At 32.5% G+C, this 7,338-nt stretch overlaps 1 long non-coding RNA gene across 1 annotated transcript; it reads left to right on the plus strand.

Annotated features, from left to right (window-relative positions):
• Positions 1 to 3,447: 3,447 nt before the first annotated feature.
• On the plus strand, positions 3,448 to 5,834 carry LOC139112652 (uncharacterized). Its single transcript, XR_011547407.1, has 3 exons — positions 3,448 to 3,680; positions 4,225 to 4,274; positions 4,897 to 5,834. It is a non-coding gene; the product is annotated as an uncharacterized lncRNA (long non-coding RNA).
• Positions 5,835 to 7,338: the final 1,504 nt, after the last annotated feature.

Genomic DNA, 7,338 nt, shown 5'->3' on the forward strand with positions numbered 1-7,338 from the left:
TGCCATAGCTGTAGAATTGTTTTAGAGATTTCTGAGTCGTACCGAGACTGCGATTATTGTCGGTTAGTACGTCGCGACTTTTCTCGCTACTTAACTCTGAGCGGAGATAGTTTATTTACAGAACAACCCCGTTGAGATTTTCATAGAAACGTTAACAACGGTTTAGTCTGAATTAATAAATGTGTCCAAGGCGACCTCGCGCGCGTGTACCCACTTGTAGAATCTCGTTGGATATAACTAGAATAATTATTAATTGGCTAGCTCACGCGACTTGCGAAACCAGATACCGGCTATACGAGCAAAAAGTGACGCGTCTTTCTTTTTGCCGGAGGTGTATGCTTAGATCTGGGCAACCCTCTTCGGACTTTTACTACGTGCCGTCACATAGAATTAATATCGGCTTGAGTCAAGGAGAATATGAATGTAGTAACTGCGGAGTATTAGTCGCCGACTCGCGAAATATCAGACAGTGCCTACAGTGCCAAGAAGCTATACGGTTATTTCTAATCTACCTCGAACAAAACCCGCAAGATCAACCCTACTTAAATAGCGAAGCAACTATTATCTGCATGGAATATCAGAGAATTGCTTTAACGTAGATTAATCCCATTTTGTTAAGTTATCGTAACTCCCAAAATTGCATAGGCCCGTAGTCCGAATCTGCTTGGGCGCTCGCGACTACCGGGACGTAACAATATCAATCCTTTTCGATTCCGGTAACGTAAACCAAAGAGGTAATAAGAAAATGCGAACACGTTACGCGCCAGACATAAACATCTTTCCCAACACCGGTAATATAAGTAAAAAAGGTGATAAAAGAATATGTGAAACGATAACCGACATTCAAGCGCGCAATACATCAGACATAAATATCCTACCCGAATCAAGTAACATAAATTAAAACGATGCTCGCTTAGATTTAGATGCTCTCTTGAGTGACGATTATAATAACAAATATGCGGATAGCGGCGTATCAGATATATCAGATAGCAACTCTATTTCAAGCGATCAGTCCAACAACAAAATATTTAATAATGTTAATATTCCGTACCAGTTTCCAAATCATTACATGACCATAATAAGAAATACGCAAAACAATATTTTATATCGAAAAAATAATTTGGTAATATTTATCTAAAAAACCGGACAACCATACGATTAATGGGCTAAAATGTTAAAACAAAACTTAATTTTACCGAAAATTAATGAGCCTTCTATTGGACAAGCGCGTCTAATACCGTATATAAATAAATATAATAATTATTAACTTTAGCTAAAAAATTATTCACTGTATCGCAAATGTTACGTCTCGGCAGTCTCGAACGCCTAAGGCGGAATTAAACTACGTGTTTAAGCAATTACAAGAGTAACAATAATTTAACGAAATAAAATCAATTTACGTTAAGGCAACTCTTTGATATTTAATACAAATAATAGTCGCTTTGCTATTTAAGTAAAGTTGATCCTGCGGGTTTTGCTTAAAGTAATTTAAAAATAACAATATTGCTTTTTAACACAGTGGGCAATGTCTGATATTTCGCGAATTGCGACAAGCACACCGCAGTTACTGCATTCGTATTTCCTTTGACTTAAGCCGATGTTGATTTTATGTAATGGTACGTAATAAAAGTCCGAAGAAAGTTGCCCAGATCTAAGCATACACCTTCGGCAAAAAAAAAGACGCGTTACCTTTTGCTCATACAATCAATACCTGGTTTCGCAAGTGGCATGAGCTAGCCAGTTATAATTACTCTAGTTAAATCCAACGAGATTTTACAGGTGGGTGCACGCGCGCAAGGTTGCCTTGGACACATTTATTAATGTAAACTAAACCGTAGTTAAAGTTTCTATAAAAATTTCAACGGAATTGTTTTAAAAAAATATTTTTTCACTCAGGGTTAAACAACGGGAAAAATCGCGACGTACTAATCGGCAGTAATCACAATCTTAATACGACTCAAAAATTTTTTAAATTATTTTACAGTGATGGCATTTTGAAGAATTATAGGAAAGTCCCAAACAAAGATAATGTCCGGTAACGAGAACAAAAATAATTTTAAGTCTATCAGCGTCGAGTGCGCAGGTTAAACAATAATTATCGCGAGTTTTGCGATGCCGTCTATATACTTTATAAACACAGCGGCCTGTGTCTAACTATTCAGTTAGCGTATGAGTCGAGTTTAATAAAGCCGTGTCGCGAGTATTACTAGTGTGCTGTGGCACGGATCGACAGGACAGGCACATTATACATAATGACAGAAATCAAGTTTTATTGATGCAAATAAAATTTAAAATAATTATGCACAAAATTTTACCAAACTTCTACAAGCCAGGAGAAAAAGTAAAAACAACCCTCACTGCAGAGTGCCGAATGACAATAGGACCAAAAAATAAAAAAATAAAAGTTAGGAAATATCACAGAACAATAGGGTAAAGTGAAAGTTAAAAAAAGTTGAGCAAGTCTAAACAAGAATAAGCTAGTCTAGTCGAATGTGACTTGCGGAGCAAATGCACAAAGAATTAAATGTAACTATTAGTTTGGTCCATTCACTGCTGGCATTTCGACTGTACTTTGCGGTGTTTTTTTTTTGTTCCTTGATGAAGTTGCAGGATATGGCGTTCTTTCGTAAATGGTTTCCGTACGCTTGCCTGCAAAAATCGTTTTTAGGATGTTGTCTAAGTTCGGCTTTTTCAGGACCACATTGATCGGTGTCAGGCGGTATTGTAGGTGATTAATGATTTTGGGGTTGCCGCGCGATCGTCGATTCAACGCGTGGTAATAAGCCGTAATTTTGCGAATTTGGAATTTGTGTTTATCTCGTTGTCTAAAAGCTAAATCCCAACATCCGCAAGAATTTTGCAAAATACATTTTAAATTGCCGATAGTAAAAAATATTTTATCGACCAACTCTCAACATTTTTTGTTTTGAAAATGAACAATGCCGACACCATGCGCAAACCTCGAGACAATCGTAATAAGCTCAAGCGGTGCCCCGCTTTGGTGCCAGTGTGACGTCCTGAAGTCCGAAGTGATCTCGAGACTTGATTCGACCATGTAATGATGAATAATAATAATAAAAGGGTTCTTCTGCGGTTAAGGAGGCTAAAACTCCAAGATAAAGGTCACTTAATGATTCACTGTTGAAGAGTTGATGATTTGTTCCCAGAGTAGATTTATTGTTGAACACAAATTTTTACAATATTTCAATATAATTAGTAAAGTTGGTCTTATAGTTTAACGAATTTATAATATGCGTATTTTTATTTATATCTTGACAGCGATAAAGTTGTAGCACGAGAAAGTTTAAAGTAAAAGGGGTTGAATAATAGTAGAAGTAACTGAAGTAGTGGGCGCGATAAAAAGGTTTTTGTAAAAGTAGTCGTGGTAATAGTTGTGACTGTTCTGTACTCTAATTATTGCTGTAACTGTAACTCTAACTGATTCTGTAACTTTAGCTCTCACTGCGCTTGTGGTTTTCTGAACCGTTTATATACTATTTTAGAACAATGGAAAGGAGTAGTTCTGACCTTGACAATCCTTATTTGGTTACAGAGTTTCAGATTGGTCTACGTAGGTTCAACCTTGGTTCCTTATATGGTAACGAATTTTGCTATTGGCTTGAAAGGCTGGCCTTGGTTCGAGAAAGTGTTTTGTCATGACTCAGAACTATGACTCACAAGTAAGCTCTGTTTTTCTATTATTTTATCTGATGGCCTTTAAACATACTTTACATAAATTGTCTAAGAAATGTCTTAGAGTATGTTTAAAGTATTAATAAATTCAGTCTTAAATCTCTCCCTTTTTTCCTTGTTTTAACATAATATTATATATATATATATATGTATATTTTATAGTTTAAATTATTGAATGTAAAAGCTATTTTCTTTATGAGACTCAAGGATATATCCTTGAGTCTATTTCTGTATTGAAGGCAGTGAGAGTGCTGGTTAAAATCTACTTTCTACCGCACTAGGTTTTAATACTTGGTTTAGATAGAAACAATTCTTCTATTTTAATAATTAATTAATTAAAGGATATTTATATATTTATTTTTATATATAGAAGAGTTGTTTCCTTACATTATACATATTTTTCAAGTATTTAATTAAAGCATTTCTTATTTTATATATAACATAGATTTTATATAATAATAATAATTATTATAATTGTTAGAAGTTGTTAAGTTTGTTAATTGTTCTCTATTGTTATTGTTTCTATTACAGGATAGCAGGGATAAGACCAGAGTTGCTATTTATCAACTAATAATAGGATGGTAAGAATTACATGCTTTAGTATATCTATATATATATAGAATAAAAGTTTTAAAAATTCATAAAAGCTAAATTAATAGGAATTAAGAAAAGTTATTTTGCAGGGATTAATGATTCATTATAGTCTTTAACTTCTATTATAAAATTTGAAGAAGGTCAATTGTTAACTTGAAATTGTTTATAACAATTTATTAATTTGTTTATTAATATAAGATTTTTAATTACTCAGTTGTGCGTTATAGCGACGAGTCTTTGTTCCGTTCGTAGTTGGTTATTAGGAGCATTAGTTTAGAAAATGTTGGTGTTACTATTTTGTGTCATTTGTGTCGGTCTCTGATTTTGAACAGTGGTCATAACTCGAGAACTAAAAGAGTTAGAAAGAAAATGTTTAATAGTTTTTTAAATGGGAGCTCAAATGTGACAAAATACACGTAACAGAATTTTGAATAATTGGATAGTGTTTTATTTGTTTATAACAATTTGGATAATTAACTAATTAAGAAAGTTTATTTATAGAACCATTTTTATTCGTTTATTCAATCACTTTATAAATAAATTAATAGTTTATTAATATTTTATAATTTAAAAGGTTTTCTATTAACTTTTGTATCTCTTGTTTTTCAGTAAAAGGTATTCCGATTCTTCAAACTATTGGAGTTTGTAAAATTCCTATATCTCGGAATCTATGAGGAGTAGAAGAAAGTATAATATATGGATTTGGGGTAATTTTGCAAATGCCGAAGGATGTACGGAACAGAATTTGAAAATATTGTACTCGTTTAATTTGTTTATAACAAATTTAATAATTAATTAATAAAGAATAACTTCTATAAAAGTTAATTTGAATATTTATTTATTCTTAATACAAATATAACTATAAGTCCTTGAAATGTTGCAAATAAAGAAAGTTCTTTCTATACGTGTGTTGAAATGTATGTATGTATGGGTAAGAGTAAAAGTTTAAAAAATTGTAGCTGCTAAACTAATAAAAATTAAGAAAAGATATTTAGTATACGTTAATAGTTCATAGGGAAGTATGATTTAGCGTTATAAAATTTGAGTGTTAATGGTTATTAATTTTAATTTGTTTATAACAATATACTATTAATGCCCACAAAGGTATAAGTCTATATGGGTTTTTTAAATGGAAAATCATAGGGCTCTTCACATCTAAAAGGATATGGCTTGATCTTTAATGGTTTAATAATTATTAAGGATTTTATGCGGCTGGTGTATCAGGAGAACATGAGTGGGTAACTTTAAAAATTTATAAGTCCAAAACTAAGGCAGATTAAGAAACGGTTTATAAGGGTTTATTATTAGTTATTTAAGGCTCTTTAAAACGTATATAACAAAAATTAAAAATTATTAAATTATTAATTTTATGTTGGTTGGTCGAGAGTCTAAGTTCTATAAGAGAGCTCGCGCGGCTAAGTTCATCTAGAAATTCATACTTAGTAATTTTTTATAGATGAAAAGACAAGAGTACGCGGGGCTAAGTCCCATGCCTTTACCGATTCTGCGGCTAAGTCCATTGTTCAATAATTGTTATAAATAATGTTGTAATTAAAATTTTATACATAAAGATTTTGATGATTGTTCGTCCTTCGGAAGTGAAAATCTCTTAAGAGAGATTTTCGCTTTCGAATGACGAACAATCATCAAAAAATTACATAAGGCATTTTCAATTGTTTTGTTATAAAAAAATTATTAATTTTATATGGTTTAATTCGTGGTTGTCTTATGATGGTTTAATAAGAGAAAAAGTTAATTTAGGAGAGAAAAGGTTGATCTAAGATTCAAATTCAGGAAATTTTTATATCTCGGAAACTATTACAGATACCGAAAAAATGGTATATACAAAAGTTTTTGTATTTCTAACAACAAGATTGATAGCGATCACAGTTTTTATATTTTATATATAATTTTAATTGTTTATAACAATTGATATTAAAAAATGCCTTATTATGAAACTGTTATTTTTACGTATGTTGCTACCGTAAGACAGAAGAACATGTTACTATATATTTCTTATTTATATATCATTGTTATAAGGTTTTATTTTCAATAGTTAATAATTGTTCATAAGATTTATTAGTAGGAGTTGTCACAAAATGTCGGTTTCTTGGGTCTATGTGTGTAATTGAGTGTAGTTAGAGTAAATTTAATGGGTCAGGTTATGATTGGTTGGCTCTGGTCTTGACTTAAAGTGGACTTATTGTAGATGTCGCTTGTGTCTCATAAAAGATTTGTCGAGTGACTGTACTACAAGTAGTGACAAGTGGTGAAATTTATGAATGCCGGTGTAGTTGGTGTAGTAGAATTATTTTTAATAATATGATTTTTGAAAAATTTTCGCCGGTGGTGAAGTTTTTACCCGTGTTAATAAAACGTCTCCTAGTCGTCGCAGGATGTTGTCGGTTTCTTGGGTCTATGTGTGTAATTGAGTGTAGTTAGAGTAAATTTAATGGGTCAGGTTATGATTGGTTGGCTCTGGTCTTGACTTAAAGTGGACTTATTGTAGATGTCGCTTGTGTCTCATAAAAGATTTGTCGAGTGACTGTACTACAAGTAGTGACAAGTGGTGAAATTTATGAATGCCGGTGTAGTTGGTGTAGTAGAATTATTTTTAATAATATGATTTTTGAAAAATTTTCGCCGGTGGTGAAGTTTTTACCCGTGTTAATAAAACGTCTCCTAGTCGTCGCAGGATGTTGTCGGTTTCTTGGGTCTATGTGTGTAATTGAGTGTAGTTAGAGTAAATTTAATGGGTCAGGTTATGATTGGTTGGCTCTGGTCTTGACTTAAAGTGGACTTATTGTAGATGTCGCTTGTGTCTCATAAAAGATTTGTCGAGTGACTGTACTACAAGTAGTGACAAGTGGTGAAATTTATGAATGCCGGTGTAGTTGGTGTAGTAGAATTATTTTTAATAATATGATTTTTAAAAAATTTTCGCCGGTGGTGAAGTTTTTACCCGTGTTAATAAAACGTCTCCTAGTCGTCGCAGGATGTGACATCTCCCTTCATGGGGAAGTTCGGTTTCCGAACTTTAAGTAAGGTTAT

The sequence above is a fragment of the Cardiocondyla obscurior genome, unplaced genomic scaffold (assembly GCF_019399895.1).
Source record: "Cardiocondyla obscurior isolate alpha-2009 unplaced genomic scaffold, Cobs3.1 scaffold33_214576_698314, whole genome shotgun sequence".
Lineage (NCBI taxonomy): Eukaryota > Metazoa > Arthropoda > Insecta > Hymenoptera > Formicidae > Cardiocondyla > Cardiocondyla obscurior.